The 21,417-nt window shown below is 46.6% G+C and overlaps 1 protein-coding gene across 5 annotated transcripts in view; it reads left to right on the top strand.

Annotated features, from left to right (window-relative positions):
* Nucleotides 1–21,417, top strand: part of PTPRG (protein tyrosine phosphatase receptor type G) — a 659,416-nt gene that overhangs the window by 395,444 nt on the left and 242,555 nt on the right. The window lies entirely within an intron of this gene.

The raw sequence follows: 21,417 nt of genomic DNA, 5'->3' as shown, positions 1-21,417 counted from the left end.
CATCCCCCCCATGTAACCATTGCCTATTGTACAAGAGAGAGTGTAACAATCCTTGACTGCCTTTTAAGCTCCTGTAATCTGAAGATCTCAGAAGCATATGCCACACACCAAGTAAACTTTATTACTTGCATTATTATTTATTTGATTTGCTGGACTGCCTCAGTGGCCCAGTCTTGTAGCAGAACCATATTGTGATAGGTCAAGGGTAAGGATGTTAAATTGCGGTTAATTTACTAGTTGAATAGTCGATGGAATTTCCATCGACTACTCGACTAGTCAATAGCAGGAGCCCCAGTAAGGGGCTCTTGTACATTTTAAAGGAGGAATGTTGAACACCGCGTGCAGCCCCGGGCCAGCAGGAAGTCCCGCTGACTCCAGGCTGCACGCGGGCATACCAGCTTTGAAACGTACAAGAGTCCCCAGCGGAAGCACACTCCCCGGGCTCCGCTTGGCCTTTCAGCGGAACCCGAGATCCCTTGGGGACTCCCCAGCTGACCGCGGGTTCCACGCAGCATTTCCCCAGAACCAGGGGTCAGCTGGGGACTCCCCAGCTGATTCTGGGTTCCGTGGCAGCGTTCAAAGGGGCAGCACCACACAGCTGAGCCGGGTTCAGCTGTATGGCGCTGCCTTTTGAAGTCTTGCCTCTCCCCCCGCTCACTTTTCTGCCTCTGATGGAGGCAGCAAGGGGGGGAATTGACTAGTCGACTGACCAGCCGATAAGCATTTGCTTATCAGATAGTTGACTAGGGTTTAACATCCTTAGTCAGGGTGGGGCATCTTTTTTGGGTCAGGAGCTGCTGACCCACAGAAAAATCAGTTGGGGGCTGCACAGATGTGAGAAGCACATTCCCCTCGCCCAGCCTACTAGATTTTGTGTGCTCCAGCCTCATGGTCGGGCAGCAGGGAACTGGAATGCCAGCCCAGGCTCCCCAAAGCTGGAGGGGGGGCCCTGAGCCTCAGGGGCCAGATCCAGGCAAGCCAGGGGCTGCATCTGGCCTCCGGGCCTGAGGTTCCCCACCCTTGAGCTCACTGTTTAACAAACACAGAACAACGAGACCTAGGAGTCCCGTGGCACCTGACAGACTCACACGTGTGTCTGGGCATAAGCTTTCATGGGCAAAACCCACTTTGTCAGATGCCGCTGCGGAAGCTTCTGCCCACAAAGGCTTGAGCCCAACGAAATCGGTGAGTCTGTCAGGTGCCACGGGACTCCTCGATGTTTCTGCAGATACAGACTCTCTGCCTACTGAAATAATACAACCTTGGTGGGGTCCTTCTCGATGACATGCCATTTACTACATTGCCAAGACCATCCATCCAGGCAGCAGACTCCAGCTGCAACCAACTGCATTTAAAGGGCCTTTTCCCAAAGGTCTGAGAGCCTCACACCGGGGGATTTTATAGGGCCCTGGAAAGACCTTCTCCTATTCAGAGGGCATTTTACTTGTGTGTTGAGTTAGTGTTGTTGCAGAATAACGCAGGGTAGGTCGTGCTTTCTGTGGCTCGGGTATGTATTTTGACCCAAGAAACAATCAAATATCAGTGTCAGCTGGTGTGTCAGAAATCCGGACTCCTCCAAGAGTCAAATTTAGGCCTGAGTTGAGGGAGCCAGTAGCTCCTGTTAGCTGCGATGTCCATTTACACCAGGGCCACATGAATGAGTTCATAACATGGCTGTTGTTTGTCTAACCCCACTATGGGTTGAGACCCCAGCATGCGTCATGACCAGTGTTCCCTCTAATTTTTTTCCATCCACATGCAGTATAAATTTTGTGTGTCCCAAGGCAGGTGCAGATGTGCACCACACACAGAAACACATGCTGCAGGCTATGGTCACTTTGCAAGTCAGCTGGGTGGCATTTGAATATCTCCTGGTTGGCTGCCCAAGTGCACAACTTACAGGGAACACTAGCATGACCCCATTTTAATGGGGTTGCCTGGGCTGGCTTAGACATACTGGGGCCAAAGCAGAAGTCCAAAGGAGTCAGCCCTGGGCATCAGCGTTCAGGTTACAGGCCCAGGTTGCCCCCTCTCCTTTGTCCCCTGGTCCTGGTGAAAAGCAGTTTGAGACCCCCTGGCACGTTCTCCCAGCTGTGCACAGTCGTATCTGAAACTCCCTCACACATAATAGCTGTGGATCAGGTTTAGAGGGGAATTTCAATATTAGAGTTTGGAGAGGCAACCAGCCAGCATAACTTATTGTTCAGCTGGGCTCCAGTTGTGGGCGAGATGCTCATGGGAATGCATCACACTTTGAAGCTGCATTGACACGTAAATATGTTAAAACACTGTTTTATTGCAGCTAAAAATACTGGCGATACTTCCCCACCTTTACTTCTTGAGCCTTGGTAGGTAAAGTCCTCAATCACTGCATAAAATCTGCCACTCCCAGATTAATCTTTCTCTCTCTTTCTCTTTCTCTTTTTTAATGGAACATTTATTTTCTAAAGAGAAACAAAGTACAATGCAAGGTGCAGTTCACCGAATGATCCAAGCAAGCCTCTTCCCTTCATTCATCATGCAAAGCAGAACCAAATGAAGGAGCGTTTTATAGCAGGCTGATAAGTGGTAATGCAGCTGTCGGATGTGTGAGACAGATCTTTAGCTAGTGCAAACTGGTGTCGCTCAGATGCATTGCTATTCTGGCTGAGGATTTGGCCTTCTTCACAATAACAACGATTTGGTAATCGTTGCTATTGTGACAATACGCTGAAGAAGAGATAGCCACTAAATCGAAGTGAAGGTAAATCTGAATTGATGTTGGTGCACCTAGAGGCTTTGGAACAAAATGTTTTTGAGCAGTAAACAGAGGTTGCAATGAGAAGCCAAGGTGGGTTATTTTTCTTCATCTCTGCTGCTTCTCTTCACTTGTTCAGATTGTAAGAGGGAGATTTCTGCCCATGTGGGGAGAGCTGTAGGTAGCTCCTTTCGCTTCTGGAGGCTGGATTATGAAAACATTGTTCTCCAGGTTGTTTTATAAACTGTAAGTAATCATAGAATACTAGGACTGGAAGAAACCTCAAGAGGTCATCGAGTCCAGTCCCCTGCCCTCATGGCAGGGCCAAGTAGTGTCTAGACCATCCCTGATAGACATTTATCTAACCTATTCTTAAATATCTCCAGAGATGGGGATTCCACAACCTCCCTGGGCAATTTATTCCAGTGTTTGACCACCCTGACAGTTAGGAACTTTTTCCTAACATCCAACCTAAACCTCCCTTGCTGCAGTTTAAGCCCATTGCTTCTTGTTCTATCCTCAGAGGCCAAGATGAACAAGTTTTCTCCCTCCTCCTTATCATGTCCCCCCTCAATCTTCTCTTTTCCAAACTAAACAAACCCAATTCTTTCAGCCTTCCTTCATAGGTCATGTTCTCTAGACCTTTAATCATTCTTGTTACTCTGCTCTGGACCCTCTCCAATTTCTCCACATCTTTCTTGAAATGCGGTGCCCAGACCTGGACGCAATACTCCAACCAGCGCAGAGTAGAGTGGAAGAATGACTCCTCGTGTCTTGCTCACAACACACCTGTTAATGCAGCCAGAATCCTGTTTGCTTTTTTTTTTTGCAACAGCATCACACTGTTGACTCATATTTAGCTTGTGGTCCACTATAACCCCTAGATCGCTTTCTGCCGTAATGCAGTAGGCAGGCAGAGTTGTCATCTTACTAGATATTTTAGAAATATATGTCCGTCTGTGAGTCCATTTGTTCAAGAACTTCTCCTAAATGGTAAGAGCTAGGCTTACCAAATTCGGTAGGCAGCTTCCTCTTCTCCTAACTTAAAGCAAGATCTGGGTTCGGTTGTGCCAGAGCAATGGGATGTGCCTGGAATTTGATTGTTCCTCAGAAAATGGAAAGGGAGGGGTCTGGTATGCGGACAGTTATACTGTAGAATGACCATAGGGGGCAGCAAGGAGGACCAGGACAGATGTAATCCCACTGGGCCGGCAGGGGTGGAGAAAAGGACAGCTATTTACATATTTCAGAGAGTGTGCATGTCTGTCAGTGTCTATCTGTCCCCAAGCCGGGGAACATGGACCTTCCTCCCCAGCTGTGCCCACTGCAGTTTTAGTGGCCATGGACAGGTGTTTCTCACCTCGCCAAAGCTTTTGTGGTGACAGAGGGCTGAGGTTGTCCTCTGTTCCTGGGGCAGCCTGCATCCTGAACCTCTCCTCCCCATTCCCATCCCATAGCAATGATTAAAATGGAAGAAAAAAAACTTATTTGAGTTAAGCACCTGAGCAACGCCAGGCAAATCTTCTAGTAGAAAATATCTTTACTGAGCATGCATAAAGGTCAGAGCTACATTCTGGGAGGCCTACGTTTGTCTGATATTTTTTCACTTCAGGAGTCCCACAAAAATCAAATCCCTCCTGAAACCTGTCCCTCCATTTCATACTCCATAACCCTCATACTCTGACCTAGTTTGTTTTGAATGGGGTTTCTGTTTACTGCTCCCCCTCCATGCTGATTGATACTTAAACAGTAGTTCTCTCTGTACTCTCAGGGATCCACGCTATGAATCTTGGAGCATTTTATTTTTCCCGATAGCTTGTTTTTCTCTAGCGTCTTTGGCACGCCACAGCTTCCATCAGGGTGTTCTTCCTTCCTATCTTTCCTACGTTAGCCATGGGCGCGTTTCCTGGGTGTTTGTGCCAAATCGGCTCTTACAGACTAGCGGGCTCGTGCCTGAAAATAGAATTTTGCATATTCCTGTCCCATGAAACCAATGGGTGAAGCTACCCAGTCGTTTTCTCAGTAGTTCTCTGTGGAGGGCTACTCCACAGAAAGTCCAGTTAACGAGTTAGGAAAATTGGCCCTTCCCTTATCCCTGGAAGAACAGAAACGGAACATAAGGGATTTATCATCATCTTTGTTACGTTTGTGAGAGATTTAATAGTCCCCAGAATTGTTCATTTCTGAAGAGCTATGTGCTATTAGACTGAGGCATTATTTAGCAATTGGTGTCATCTCAAGAGGGTAATTACTCAGAAGTATCTATTTGAAAATTCATCTACTGCTTGTTGTATAAATGTCTTCAGTGCGTGAGGTACTTAAACATTAACAGGCCTCATGACAAAAGTTCCCATATTACAATATTTAACAGCATGGTGCATTTCCATTAATAATATTCTTGTGTAGACCCCAGTTTCTATATTATAAAGTGGCTCATGGGATTTTGCCACTCAACACCTATTAATGTCAGCTTCGCTGTGTGAAGAGGAATTACTGTGTCATGTGTCCTGGTAAGTCGCAGAAATGACGTGCAAATGTGCAGAAATAAACTTGAAACTTCCTCGGCTACAAATTTCAAAAAGCCAGAGCAATGAGGGACCCGGGTGGGGTCGTGACTCAGGCTCCTAATGCCAGTAGTGTTATAGGATATAGCTGTAGGAACTGTTCTGCAAAGAGAGTCGGGGAGTAGGAAGAGTCTTAGTGCTTGATCCTTGACCCATTTACACGGGCGAAGTCAGTGGAGTCGCACCAGTGTAGAACTCATATGAGATGAGGAAAGGCCCAGTGCTCTGTGGAGATGGGAGAAGAAATCGCGAGTGACCCCATCCCAAAACGATGACAAGGGCCAAATTCCACTTTTCTGGCTTCTGGAAAGTTCCTGGTCCCCGTTGCAGGGAATGAAGAAGAAAAAAGAGCTATTGGCGTGGTTAGGGACCGGTAGAGTGAATGGCTGGTTTGGGGCAAACAAGGGGACTGCTCTGAGACGTATCTGTGTCTTTCGCTTCTCCCTACCACCACTCTCCTTACAGTTACCTCTCTGCAGGCGTCCGGGGTTGAAGACTCTCTCAGGCTGGATCAAAGCAAGTTGGGGTCCTTGGCACATCACAACATGGGGGCTCGACCCTCGTCACCCCACCCCACGTTGTGGCACCACCCATCGCTTGGAGTGTGATGACAGGGACCCCTCTGCCAGAGAAGCAGTATGGTGCCGAGAGTAGAGCTAGTCCCTTCCAGAGAATCTCCCCTGGATTTTAACAGCTGGGGTGTATTTCCTTTGAGCAGGCCAGGACTGCTGAGCTCTTCCTCTCTTGCCATATGCAATGCCCAGGGAAGAGCTGGTCCTCCCTCCTCCCAATCCCCGTGGGTCTGGCGTTAACACCCTTTTGGGACGAATAGTGCAGTTCACCACTACCAGCGGTATTGTTTCAGGCTCTCTGCAGACTCAGGCAGACAGTTACTGCTCTTACTCAGATCCCAGGCTCCAGCTTTTCTCCACATCCAAGAGAGCTAGAAACTTGTTTTTACTAAATGAAAGCTGAGCTGATGGTGGAATCACATGACTCTAGGCTGTGGGGCCTGTAGGGCCTATGCCTTAACCCACCATGCTGTCTTCTAGTATTAGAGGGTTAGCATTAGGCTAACGACTGCTGATAGCCTGGGAAGGGAAAGTAGGGTGGGGAACACAACGGGGAAGAAAGAAAGGTGGGCTAGAGAAAAGACCAGAGATGGAAGCAAGGGAGAAGCTGAGGAGATGCTGAAAATGTATGTGGTACCAGAGACAACAGCCCTGGCAACGCACAGAAAAGCAGGGCTGCCTGTGGATGAATCACTTGTGGAAGTGAGAAATTAGACCAAACCATGAGGCCTAAAATAAGAAAAAAAATCTAGTATGACTCTCGCTTTCAAAATGTCTCTCCTAGTTTGCCTCATTATTTTGTCCTGGTTGGGGATGAAGAGGGAACATTGTCCCATCTTGCTGCATTTCCCATCATGCCCCCTTTCAGTAACACTGTCCTAATGGAATTTCCACTAGAATAGTCTCCAGAAAGAAGAAGTTGTTCACATAAAACTGAACAGGGCAAAATTCCTCAGAATCATTTTGCTCTGTCAGGACAACGGCTAAGTCACCAAATTGGTATTTTCCATTGGTGATTCCCATGATTTAAAGCTAAACCACCATTTCCCCCCTATTTTTAGTTCATTTCTTGTATAATGACATTTAACTTGAACAAGTATTTTCTAACCAGGCGGACTGGTGTTGTCACTGTTTGGTATGTGAATATGGTTTGTGTGTCTCTTTGGGCCCTATCTTAAACCTACAACAGAAGGAAACCTAAGGCCAAGGCTTTGTCTTTAATTCTGCCTTGAGGACAAAGTAGTTTCTCAGCAGTTGATGTTATATACAGTACAGTGCGTATAGCAATAGCTCTCCACAAACAAAAGATTATGGTCAGTTTTTCCGGCTTAAAGTCACAATTTCAGAGTTAGGCCAATAACATTCTTTGCCTCCGTTTTGTGGTATGTTAATATAGCAATATAAAAAGTGAATAACTAAAAAGCCTGTAGCTTTTATATAAAAGTATATTATAACTCATGCTCCAAAGGGAATTTGTGATTTGTAAGTTATTATTCATACTTGGAACATCAATGCCATTTTAATATTTTCCGGGCTTCTTGATCCCCAGCTTACTTGATATTCTGGAGGCGTCTGTTTGTTTGCTCTAATCTCAGGAGAAGATAAGCATGACATCTGGTTCACACCTGTGGTTTTAGGGATAAGAGTGTAGCTGTTTTTATGTATTATTCAGGGCGCGCTGTCAAAAACTGCACGAAGTTTGACTCTTCAAGTCCTTTATCTTGGGTATTTCTAGTTGTCTGCGGTAAACACGAAATAGAGCAGGTGGCAAGGAACGCGGGCCGTGGGGATGGAAATTATTTGTGCGAAGTTGGTTTTCGTGTTTTGGCTCTTGTTTCACCACTCCCGCTGGAAGGAATTCAGTGAAGGGCACATGCTTTGGGGCCAGGTCCGGGCCAAGGAACATGTGAGTGCTAGGTGGATGGCACTAACAACGAAGTATACATCTCACTTGTGTGTGCAACAACTGTTCTGGTTGGCCCTCTCTAGACCTGGCGCAATCCCCTTGGCCTTCACCTGAGCTGGAAGGTTGCAATTCATCTGCGGGAATTGCTAAAATAGCAGGAGAGAAGGCTTGCAAACCCTGAGAACAGCCAGGCGCCTGAGAGAGGTTACATGGGGTTCACAGATTGCTGTGGAGGTGAACAATAAAAGGGAGGGGGTGTAAATTTGCACCATATCCATCAGGAGCCTTTCCTGTGTGCAGCGGCGTGGGAATGCCTACTCACGCCCAAGTGCTAGCACGGCTGCTCCACCCACTGTGGGCAGGGCTCCCTGGAAAGAAATGGTCCTTTCCTGTTACCCTGTTAAAATAGTCCAGGCTGCTGCAGGAGACCTGAGCATTGGCCTAGAGAGGGACCCGTCTTGAGCTCATGCTCATCAACCATAAGGCATGGTCAGAATAGGAACTGCAAGTATGGCTCACTGACGGGGAAGTTGTGGACTGGACAACATAGGGAGGGTCCTCCAAGGGAGAGTAGAGACGTAAGTGCAAAGAGGAGAAACAGAGGGAGGGGCATAAATGTTGCCAGGTATCAGGTTTTTTATCAGAAACGCCAGTCAAAAGGCAACCTGCACAGTCTCCAGTCAGGTGTACTGACTGGGCACCAAAAGTCGTTACCGTGGGCAGAGAGACAGAGACATCCCCAGGTCATCAACCCACGCCAGCCCTGCAACATCAGGACTGCCTCCTCCCTGAATCTCTTAGACAGGCAGTCTCCGTGTCGGGCTCCAGTTCCCAAGCCAGCCCCAGAGGCCAGCTGGCAGCAGGAGGGAGGTGGAGAGACTAGAGAAGCTACATGGGAGGAGCGGAGAGGCGTGAGCAGGGGGTGTGGCCTTGGGGAATAGGCGGAGCGAGGGGAGGAGAGACAAGACACAGGATCTGGGAGGTTCCGGTGCTGTTACTTTGTGTCCAAATTTTCAGAAATTAGAAATTTGGCGATCTGAGGCACAAATCCAGATGCTGATCAGAATGGAAGGGGGAGAAATGAGAAGAGAAACACCAGACACAAAATAAAACAAAAGCCAGCAGCAATTTTGAAAAATCGTGAAAGTTGGCAGAGATTCCAGAAGCCTGGAAAAGGGCGAATATAGTGCCCATCTATAAAAAATGGGAAAAAACAACAACCCAAGAAACTACAGACCAGTCAGTTTAACTTCTGTGCCAGGAAAGATAATGGAGCAAGTAATTAAAGAATCCATCTGCAAACTAAGTGCTCCACTTAGGAAGGAACAATCAGTTCCATACATACAAGATGGGAAGCGACTGTCTAGGAAGGAGCATGGCAGAAAGGGATCTAGGGGTCATAGTGGACCACAAGTTGAATATGAGTCAACAGTGTGATGCTGTTGCCAAAAAAGCAAATATGATTCTAGGTTGTATCAACAGGTGTGTTGTAAGCAAAACTCGTGAAGTCATTCTGCCGCTCTACTCTGCACTAGTTAGGCCTCAGCTGGAGTACTGTGTCCAGTTCTGGGCGCCACATTTCAAGAAAGATGTGGAGAAATTGGAAAGGGTACAGAGAAGAGCGACAAGAATGATTAAAGGTCTAGAGAACATGACCTATGAAGCCAGGCTTCATGAACTGGGCTTGTTTAGTTTGGAAAAAAGAAGATTAAGGGGGGACATGATAGCGGTTTTCAAATATCTAAAAGGGTGTCACAAGGAGGAAGGAGAAAATTTGTTCCTCTTGGTTTCTGAGGACAGGACAAGGAGTAATGGGCTTAAAGTGCAGCAAGGGAGGTTTAGATTGGACATTAGGAAAAAATTCCTAACTGTCAGGGTGGTCAAATATTGGAATAAATTGCCAAGGGAAGTGGTGGAATCTCCCTCTCTGGAGATATTTAAGAACAGGTTAGATAGACATCTGTCAGGGATGGTGTAGGTGGAGCTTGGTCCTGCCTTGAGGGCGGGGGGCTGGACTCGATGACCTCTTGAGGTCCCTTCCAGTCCTATTATTCTATGATTCTATGATTCTATGAAACATCTGGAAGATAATGGGGTGACTGCTAACAGCCAGCATGGATTTGTAAGGAACAAATCATGTCAAACCAATCCCATAGCTTTATTTGATAGAATAACAAGCCTTGTGGATAAGGGAGAGAAGTGGTGGACGTGGTATACCTAGACTTTAGTAAGGCATTTGACACCGTCTCACATACCCTTCTTATCAATAAACTTGGGAAATACAACTTAGATGCGGCTACTGTAAGGTGGGTACGTAACTGGCTGGATAACTGTTCTCAGACAGTAGTTATTAATGGTTCACAGTCATACTGGAAGGTAATAACAAGTGGGGTTCTGTAGGGGGTCTGTTTTGGGACCGGTTCTGTGCAACATTTTCATCAATGATTTAGATCATGGCATAGAGAGTAAGATTATTAAGTTTGCAGATGATATCAAGCTGGAGGGGTTGCAACTGCTTTGGAGGATATTGCCAAAATTCAAAATGTTCTGGACAAACTAGAGAAATGGTCTGAAGAAAACAGGATGAAGTTTAATAAGGACAAATGCAAAGTGCTCCACTTAGGAAGGAGCAATTTGTTTCACACCTACAGAATGGGAAGCGACTGTCTAGGAAGGAGTACTGCAGAAAGGGATCTAAGGATCATAGTGGACCACAAGCTAAATATGAGTCGATAGTGTGACACTGTTGCAAAAAAACAAACAGGATTCTGGGATACATTAACAGGAGTGTTGCGAGCAAGACACGAGAAGTGTCTAATCATAGAATACTAGGACTGGAAGGGACCTCGAGATGTCATCGAGTCCAGTCCCCTGCCCTCATGGCAGGACCAAGAAGGTCCAGAGAAGAGCAACAACAATGATTAAAGGTCTAGAAAACATGAGCTATGAGAGAAGACTGGAGAAATTGGGCTTGTTTAGTTTAGGAAAGAGAAGACTGAGGGGGGAAGCGATAGCTGTGTTCAAGTATCTAAAAGGGTGTCACAAGGAGGAGGGAGAAAAATTGTTCTCCCTGGCCTCTGATGATAGGACAAGAAGCAATGGGCTTAAACTGCAGCAAGGGAGGCTTAAGTTGTCCATGAGGAAAAACTTCCTACCTGTCAGGGTGGTGAAACACTGGAATAAATTGCCCAGGGAGTTTGTGGGATCTCCATCACTGGAGATATTTAAGAGCAGGTTGGACAGACATCTGTCAGGGATGGTCTAGATGGTGCTTGGTCCTGCCATGAGCGCAGGGGCATGGACTCAATGACCTTTTGAGGTCCTTAGATCATAGAATCCTAGGGCTGGAAGAGACCTCAGGAGTCCTTGAGTCCATCTGCTGGCCCAAAGCAGGACCAGTCCTTCCATTTCTAGGATTCTATGAACTTTTAGGCTGGGAATTATAGCTGAGGTCCTTTCAGCCGTCAGTCCACTGCCTCTCCCCAGGGTCAAAGGAAACTCCGAAGTAACTGCCTCCCACTCCTGAACTTTCCTTGGATTTCCCCTCTCGCTCCAGTTATGTTGGAATGTCCTGATTTGAAGGTGTGTGTTTGTAGCGATCCCCTATCCCAAGGCCGCACCAGAACTAGAGCCTGGCATAACAAGGAGAGCCAGTTCCCACAATGACGGTACAGGTTGAACCTCTCAAATCTGGCACCATCAGTGCCGGACCAGAGAATTTGCTGACCCACAGGAGGTCAGTGTTGTCTAGCACAGAGCACTGGGAGCCAGGACTGGTGGCTGCAAACATACTTTATGGGACTGAAGGAATGTGGCATCCGCCTAACTGACATGATGCCAGACCACGGATGTTGCTGGACCACAGAGTGCCGGACTAGAGAGGTTCAACCTGTATTTCCCAAGAGGCAGCATGTAGCCTACATAGCTAGGTTGCCATCTGGAGAGTCAGCCCCTGTCCTGCAGTCTCAGTGGTGCTGTAGCACGCTGGGGAGGTCCTGGTCGCCCTGCCCTTCAGCCCACTGGCCATTATCTGTGCTACTGAGGGGATACTCCACCCTGGGCATGATCCCCAAATCCCATCCTTCCTTCCTAGGTGGAAATGCTAATCCTGGAGGAAGCTTCGGGGCATTTGCACCTGCTCAGGTGAGATTTGTCCAAAACGGGTTACTGATGGGAGCTGATGCAGCAAAGCACTGAAGCCCGGACTTCATAGAATCACAGAATCGTAGAGCTAGAGGAGACCTCAGGAGGCCATTGAGTCCAGCCCCCTGCCCAAAGCAGGACCAACCCCAACTACATTCCTCTTTTGAATAGCCTCACGTCCCTCTTGTGAACAGCCTCCCTCTCCGTCAGCTTCAAGATTCAATTGGAGAGCAATGTCTAGAGGCTTTGCAAAAGAGGGATGGGATTGTTGAGATGAAGCATGGGCTGAAGAGCTGGGCTGAACTTGGGCCTATCGACTGAAATTTGAGCCAGAGAGCTTCCTTAGGAGTGCTGCTTAAAGATCGATACACAGGAAAGGTGATGGAGGGGTGAGGAACCCTAAAATACCCAGACTAAAGCAGGATAGTCCAACAGGAGAGCTTCCCCGGGGATTTCTGCAGAAAGGTGCCGGCATGTGGAGGAAGTGGGCAGGCGTCAGCTTTGTGTTTCATTTTACAACCGTGGAAGAACCACTTGGACATTTTCCAGCTGATTTTGCTCTGGAGAGTCTGTGTTTGCAAGTGGATTTGCAGATGTGGTGATGGGCAGGTTTCAACATCTCTTGAGAAAATTGTGCAATTTCCAAAAGCTTTGAATTTTCACTCACTGTTCATATTCACTTGAATATGTTACCTTTTGTGACCCCATTTATGCAAGCAAAATGTTAAAAGAGTAGTTCTTTTGATGTGTTAATACTCATTTGGAAGTGGATGACACATGAATTCAGAGACTAAGATGGAAACGAAACCTCCACCTCCGAATAGTTTCTTGCTAATTTTCCCAACTCTTGAATGAGTTACATGGCTCATTGCTACAAGTCATGCAATGTAATGTTGCATAATAATGTATGTTACATGTGTCACAGTGACATCCCTATACAATATCATGTGAGTTCCTGACTGGGTGCCATTAAAGTGTTGCAAAGAAAGGCTGTGTCTACACTGGGCCACTTATTCCGGAAAATCAGCCGCTTTTCCGGAATAAGCTGCGAGCTGTCTACACTGGCCCTTGAATTTCCGGAAAAGCAACGATGCTCTACTGTACAAAATCAGCCGCTATTCCGGAAAAACTATTCTGCTCCCGCTCGGGCATAAGTCCTTATTCCGGAACACTGTTCTGGAAAAGGGCCAGTGTAGACAGCCCCGTAGTCTTTGCCGGAAAAAAGCCCCGATCGCAAAAATGGCGATCGGGGCTCTTTTCCGGAAAAGCGCGTCTACATTGGCCACAGACGCTTTTCAGGAAAAGGGGCTTTTCCGGAAAAGCAGCCTGCCAATGTAGACACTCCTTTTCCGGAAAAACTGAAAACGGAATAGTATTCCGTTTTAAGCATTTCCGGAAATTCATGCCAGTGTAGACACAGCCAAAGTGCTTGGTCACCAGGTCAGGAGATAAGAACAGAAGATAAGAATTTTGTGAGAAAGCTAAGTGCAAAATTCTTGTCTCAGTTAAGGTGATATAAATCTGGATTAATTGTGCTATGGTCAATATGAAAATAGTGAGGACTCCTGTGGCACCTTAGGCCACGTCTAGACTACATGGCTCCGTCGATGGAGCCATGTAGATTTGTTTACTGGGGAAAGGGAAAGGAAGCGACGATTTAAATAATCACCTCTTCATTTAAATTAAAATGGCTGCTGCGCTGTGCCGATCAGCTGTTTGGCAGCACAGCGCTGTAGTCTGGACGGTCCGTGTCGACATTAAAGGCATTTATTGACCTCTCCGGTAAACCTCATCCCGTGATCAGCCAAACAGCTGATCGGCACAGCGCGGCAGCCATTTTAATTTAAACGAAGTGGCAATTATTTAGAGACTAAGGCCATGGTTTCACTACCAGGAAGATCGACGCTGCAGCAGTCAATCTTCTAGACTTCGATTTAGCGGGTCTAATAAAGACCCGCTAAATCGAATGCTGAGGGCGCCTCAGTCTACACCGGTACTCCTTGATTTGTAAGGAGTAAGAGAAGTCAATGGAAGCATTTTCCCCATTTCCAAGGGGCAGTGCAAGGTGGAGCCCCGGGTCAGCTAGAGTCCCCAGTTGACCCCGGGCTCCAAACAGTGCTGCCCCTTAGAAGCACCGCGGAGGCGCATCAAAGGGGCAGTGCAACACAGAGCCCAGGATCAGCTGGAATGCCCAACTGATTCTGGGCTCCGCGTTGTGCTGCCCTTTAGAAACGCCGCACCAGCGCCTCAAAGGGGCAGCACATTAGGAACCTGCGATCTGCTGGAGTGCCCAGCTGACTCCAGGTTCCGCTGCCACAGGGAGCCCAGAATTAGCTGGGGAGTCCCCAGCTGACCCCAGGCTCCACGGCTGCCCCTTTTAAACGCCGCCTCGCTGCGCATTTGAAAGGGGCAGCCCTGGAGCGTGGGGTCAACTGGGGACTCCCCAGCTGATCCCAAGCTCTGCACAGCAAGTCCCCGCAGCGGCACTTCAAAGGGGCAGAGTAGCATTAACCCCCTGCAATTAATGCATTAAAAAATGTAAAGCCTTAATCCTGGTCTCAGGCATTAACGCATGTCGATTGACGGCCCTAGTCTTTATTCAAGTCCAGGGTAACAGTGTCAAATTTGTAGATGAATGCCAGTTCTGCAGTCTCTCTTTGCAATTGGGAGGTGAAATTCCTTTGCAGAATGGCTACTTTTAAATCCATGATTTTGTGACCAGATAGGTTAAAAATGCTACCCTCCAGGTATATGTGTGTTACCATTCCGGATGTCTGATTTGTGTCTGTTTATCCTCTGTCACAGAGACTGTCTGGTTTGGCCAATATACATGGCAGAGGGGCATTGCTGGCACGTAGCTATTTGTATTAGTGCCTAAAAGTCCTGTTCATGGACCAGGACTCCATTGAGCTCAGTGCTGTACATGCACCCACCCTGCCATCGTTTCTGGCATGTGTATGACACTTTCTTTGCCCACTCAGTTTGACAGATCGTAAACTTACCACCTCATGACTTTAAAGAGAACCTGGTAAACACACAATAAGAAGATAATGTGACAAAACCTGTCGTAGTTCAAGGACATGAACTAGAAAAGTAGCACAAAAAATTCGAAATCAGATAGGGCCCATATTTAAAATATTCTAAAATGTGTTAGGTATGTTAAATGTTGTTTACATGTCACTGGAATAAGCATTTCCTGCATTTGGAAGAAATATAAGAAGTAGAAGGAGAAACAAGTGTAAAGTGGACGAAGAGCAAAAATGGGAAGCAGTGGTGAGGTCATAACCACAATGCCATAATGCTGGGCTGTAGCATGGTTTAAAATAGAAGATTTATTGCTGATTTCTTGTTTGTTTTGAATGATTTATAACATTTTACTTGTGGCAGAGTGTTGCCATCTATGCTGTCATAGAAATTCTGTTGAATTTATAGTTCCATTTATCCAAAACGATTTTCCAGACTTCATTTCATGGTGAATCATATGGCTGTTACTTGGAGTACAAAGCAATTTCAAAAGAAAAAAAAAGTTCTATGTTAGGGAAAGCATAAACACTGAAACTGTTCCATTTATTTTTATCTCCACAAGAGGAAAATAATGCACAGTCCTTAGCATCAAATTTGTCTGCACTGTGTAACAACTCCTCTATGGAAATGAGAATACCACTTCCTTTTCGGGACAGGGAGCCAAGTGTGGGAAATAGCTAAAGCTCAAAGTACAAATCAAGAGTCTGGCATGCCGAACTACTTCTCATTCAGGATTTAACCCTCGAGGTGCGGAGTCTACTGGCCTCGACCCAACAAAGCTTTACCACTTGAGTAAATCCATTAACTTCTCTTGCACTCATTCATTGACTATAGGTTGAACCTCTCTAGTCCGGCACTCTATGGTCCAGCAACATTCGTGGTCCAGCATGATTCTAGTTAGCCAGATGTCCACTTATCATGTGTATTGCCAAGTTCCCCACAGTCCCATAAAGTTTGTTTACAACCACCATTCCTGGCTGTGCTGTGATTTAGCTCTAATTTACCCCAAAATGTCTTCTGCAAGCCCAGTAGATGGTGGAAGTGTCAGTGATGCTGCTAGGAAATATGGACCTCCCGTGGTCTGGCAAATTCTCTGGTTTGGCACCGTTCAGGTCCCGAGGGTGCCGGACTAGAGAGATTCAAGCTATCCTGGGACTTGAGTAGGGCTTAGGGTTGCCAGGTGTCCGGTATTAACCCGGACAGCCCAGTATTTTCGTCTCCTGTTCAGTAAAAAAAATTCAGAAAATACTGGACACCTGAAATGCCCAGTATTTTCTGATTTTTTTTCCCTGCCAGGAGGCGAAAATACTGGACACCTGGCTACCCTATGACACACTCGGCAATTGGGCCCTGGCCTCCCTCTTGGCCCCCTGCTCCCCCTGTCCCTGGGCCTCATGCTTACTTGGGGGGGGGGCGCTCGATCAGGAAAACAAGATGGCCACCAGCAAAGACCTGAAGCAAGGGGAAGCAATGGCTTCCTGGGGTCTTAGTGCTCAACCTCTCCCCTCTCTCACTTAAAGGGGCCATGCCGTTTTACCCCCCCCCCCCCCCCACACACACACACCTTTTTTTTTTTTTTGGCTTAACAACTTAGGTCTTCCTTCCCGGTGTTTGTTTTTGTGTGTATGTGTGTGGGGGAGGGGATTCACTATTTTTGGTTAAACCAACTGGCAATCTTAGTAGGACTGCTCACATGTTGACATACTTGCTGGACTGCTGAGTATCTTGTAGGATTGGGGTCAGAAGGGCCCATTACAATCATCTAGGGTGACGTCTTGCAAAATGTAGGCCAAATCGTGTATCTTCCTCAGTGCCCATAGGGGAGTGGTGCCCCTACATTTTATGTTGCACTCCTCCTAGCCCATAACGTAATCTGTCCACACTCCCCTGGGTGCCAGAACTGGGAGCTGAGCTGTTTGGGTCTAATCTGAATACGAGGAGTAACGGTAGTTCGAATTAGAGATCCTAATTCTAACTACCTACTCTGTGCCGCGTGTAGCCGCAGGCACGGAGTTCGGACTAAGGGACTTTTAAAAATGTCGGCGCCCGGGAAGATGCAAATGAAGCCTGGGATATTTAAATCCCGGGCTTCATTTGCAACTTCGAATGCCTACATTAGCCTTCCTAGTTCGAACTGGGGGCTAGTGTAGACATACCCATAGACAGTGAATGACTTTTGTTAACAATAAACATCAGTGCCTATCAGTTTCTTATCTTAACACGAAGATGCGCATGTGCCCAGTTTACTTCCTTCTGTCAGTTCTGTTTGAATACATCAAGTCCTTATAAAGGTATTGGGGGGAAAAAAATCATATAATCCTTCTCCCCTCACAGACCATGCTACAAACCAGAAGTTTTACATATATTAAGAAGACTAATAAATCCAGCGACCAAATTCCAATCTTGATTAGCAGTGTAAATCTGAGGTAATTCCACTAACTGCAGTAGAATTATTCTGGATTTACACTGCTGCAATCAAGATTAGAACATGGCCCTAGCTAATTTATATGTCTAATCAAATGGATGACATCAGCCCATTCCCTCCAAATCTGTGCACATATTTAAAGCAGAATAAATTAGCTGCATGCCAGCTTTCAATAACAACTACAAAATCATGTATGATTCAGAGGCTTAGCATACAATTTATTTTTTGTGCGAGCCATTTTAAATCCAGCTGTAGCGGGGTGGAGAATAATTCCTTCTTGGAGGACAAGCAGCAAAAGGTAATAATTAAGGGTTCGTATATTCCGTGATTAACTCCACTTTATAAAGCAAATATTTCAGAATTTGTATTTCAATGTTCTGTGCAAAGTTGCTGTCTACACGCAATCCCTTTGCGTTCTATTCTTCTAAAAATGTTCTGAGTCGCTAACACAGCATGTAAAAAATCCCACATAACTGTTGCCTTTGCACCTAACTGGCTGAGTCACCAGAAAATTGGCTGGCCTACAAAGCTTTTTTTATTTTATCCCCCCCCTCCCCCCCACTTTAAATTGCATGTTAGTTCTGTATAGCCAGGGAAGGGAATGAGGAGGAAGCTAATTATGATGATCTTCATCCACAAGCTGGCATTCCTTGGTACCACTGAACATTTTTTTATTCTACCTCTGTGACACTGCAATGAAGCTGTTGCTGATTTTTAATCTAAGTAATTTGTCCTGGGAGGTTGCAAGGGGGCAATAGCATTCGCAGCCTCCTTTAAAACCTCTCAACGATTGTGTAAAAACACTTGCATCCGGCTGTGGAGAAGTCTCCTTGCTTGGGTTCCACAATCACTTTCAATTCTCTTGGACCTTTTGGGTGCCATTTCATGCTCATCTTGGTTTGACTTTCATATGCGCTGTGTGAGGTGAATGCCTCCTCCTCCTCCTCCTCTGCAGCCCTGACCAGTGGCAGGGAGATGTCTAGCGATAGCTCCTCTGTCTTGAAAGCAGAGCAAAAAGACAGCGACCAGCAGAAATTAAAAGCAAGCCACTTCCTTGTTATGCTGTGTCGAAAGGCCGGAGAACAGCGGGGCTTATTTTGAGGGCTTACGCGGGTGCCCTGGACTTTGAGAGAGTTTTGGAATCAGCAGCTGATTGTATTGAATGAGATCAGGATGGAGAAATAGTAGACCTTATATTTCATGGGCATTAAGAACTAATAATGTGTGTGAACACGAACCAGGCAGGCCTGTCCTTTAAGGAGCCTGGGGCCAGCCGCAACCGTCTTCTGAAGCCTGTTCAGAGCAGGTTGGGTCTGGGTGGTGTGGAGCTGATAGGGTGATGGTAGGGTTGCCAGCTGTCCGGTATTTAACCGGATAGTCCGGTTTTTGGGCCCTCTGCCCTGTAAAAAAAATTCAGAAAATACCAGACATGTGCAATGTCCGGTGTTTTCTGGCTGGGCACCCAATGGAAGCCTGGCGCGGGCGGAGGGAGTGGCTGAGAGGCGGGACTGCGATCGGTGCTGGGAGCCTCTGGTTGCGCCTGACGTAGGAGTGACGCCTTGGGGAGGAGGAGAAGCCCTGGCCGTGCTCCTGAGCGCTGTTCAAGCGCGTTGTGGAGCTGTAGCCGGACTTGCTCATGCTTCGCCGGGACGATGCGCGGGACAGGCAGCACCCTGGGATCTGCATGTGACCGGGCCAGTCCCGCTCCCCGCTGGCCAATTCTCTCCCCCCCTCCCAACCAGCCCCACTCCCGCCGCCCGACCAGCTTCCGGAAAAGCGTCTGTGGCCAATGTAGACGTGCTTTTCCGGAAAAGCGCCCCGATCGCCATTTTCGCGATCGGGGCTTTTTTCCGGAAAAGACTACTGGGCTGTCTACACTGGCCCTTTTCTGGAACAGTGTTCCGGAATAAGGACTTATGCCCGAGCGGGAGCAGAATAGTTTTTCCGGAATAGCGGCTGATTTTGTACAGTAGAGCATCGTTGCTTTTCCGGAAATTCAAGGGCCAGTGTAGAGAGCTCGCAGCTTATTCCAGAAAAACGGCTGATTTTCCGGAATAAGTGGCCCAGTGTAGACACAGCCAAAAGGTTTCAACTGTAATCTGAACTGGACTTTTGAGTACTTACTCCGGCAGTGTTATTTTCCTCTTCACACTGCTTTTGTGTGATGCAGGCACAAGCTAAATTTCTTGGCAGACTCTACTCCTAAATTCCTTCCAGCTGGAGGATCATGTAGGCCTGTTAGTATGTGACAAATGAAAATACTTTCTCATACAATACAATTCCCCTTGATTTGAGTGATGCCGTTAAGAGCACCCCCCTCTGTGGAAAGACATCAGGGGAGCGCCATGAAAATGTTTCCACACATGTGGTAATCAGGGCAGGTATATACTGTTGATTAGATGCTGCAATTGCAGAGCTGAGATGGAGGCTCTCCACACGACCGTTCTACCAAAGCCATTTGCACTATTATCCAAAAGTCTATTTAAAAAGTTAATTTTCTTCAAATATTATGGCCTGCTGTATAATGATTTTGGCAAATATCCTAACTCGCCGAATGAAACTTTCCTTCATAAACTCTGATGAGGCCCATATATTAAAATATTTTTGCGGGAGGAATACCCAATTATAGTCTGGTTTAAGAGGAAGTAAAATGTAATTTACTATCATCGAGTGAGCGGCAGCCTGTATCAGTTAAATGAACCTTAAGCCGTTCAACCTAAAATGAATTGTTTTTAATTTCAGTATCAATGAATGGCTGTTTCTTAGTCAATTGGTTCATGTCAAAAACTGGCCAAACCTGGAGGCCCTACATGTGTGAGAGACTGCCAGAATCTCTGAGCTCTGTAAATACATTGCTATTCGAGGTCTGGGAAGGGAAAAAACCCACCTCCCGTCACTCCAGGCGAGGGTATTTTCCTGTGGATTTTTGCAGTTGTTCTGAAGCATCTGAATGGTAGTTTTCTTTATTTCCACTGTTACGGATTGATCTTCTGGGCCTCTTCTTTTCTCCCTATGCTAATGTGTCGTTAGGTGTGCAGGTGCTGCTATAGTTTTGCACCTTTACGACCAGTGCACGCTGCCAGAAATCTGGGACTCACTCCACATGGCTGGTAGCTATCCCAGGAAGATAATTAAGACTTATTTTTCACTTTGAGGAGGCTAAATGAGCTTTTGACGTGTTTGTAGTAACAGCCTGCCAGTTGAGGCAGCATGCCACGTGCAGAAGCTGTGGAAAGCGGGGGAGAGCACTGATATGTCTACAGAAGCAATGGTAGGATTTGTTCCACTGCGCAATCTCAGAAGAGCACAAGCCCTTTGTCAGAACCATCGGAGACAGAAACAATGTCAGAACAAGCACATACATTACCTGTGACCCCTTGGGATTAGGGGCTGACAGAATTGGGCACTGTACAGATGCATTGTAAGAGACTGTCTCCGCTTTGAAGCGCTTTCAGTCTAAGGCAAAGGAAAAAGTCAAGAGACTTGCCCAAGGTTATCCAGCTGGCCAGTGGCAAAACCAGGAATCGAACCAAAGTCTTTTGATTCATCATGCAGTGCCCGCACCACTGGAACACACTGTAACTAATGTGCCAATGATTGTGCATGAGTAGGTGTGCAGATGCTCTTCAGTCAGAATTCTTCTGTTGCCAGAGCCCTTGAGGCAAAATTGGTTGATGTTTAACTAAAATCAGGGAAAAGTGCAGCACCAGCTGACAGTCCTTTTTATCAGAGGCTCATAAAAATGCATTGATACTGATACTCCTTTATTTGAATCTCATGAATTGCTTTAGAAATAAAGAAAAGTAATGCGCTGCATTAAAATGCTGCTTAAAAAAAAACCTTAAAGATTTTCAAGATAAACTTGCATAGCCGCTGTAATAGAACTGGAGAAAAGCCTGTAATGAAAAAGGGAATGTGAGCATGCTGGCAGAAAACTTGGGTTTGCCATCTAAACAGGCTGGATGCGCTGTTTAGCCATTGGTTTGTTATTAAAATTCATTGCATTGAATCTGTTCCCTGGTCACTGTCCCGGTATAGCAGCCATA

Source organism: Pelodiscus sinensis, chromosome 11 (genome assembly GCF_052426305.1).
Source record: "Pelodiscus sinensis isolate ZL-2025 chromosome 11, ASM5242630v1, whole genome shotgun sequence".
Lineage (NCBI taxonomy): Eukaryota > Metazoa > Chordata > Testudines > Trionychidae > Pelodiscus > Pelodiscus sinensis.
Note: the sequence above shows the minus strand (reverse complement) of the source record. Positions and strands in the feature narration are given on the sequence as shown.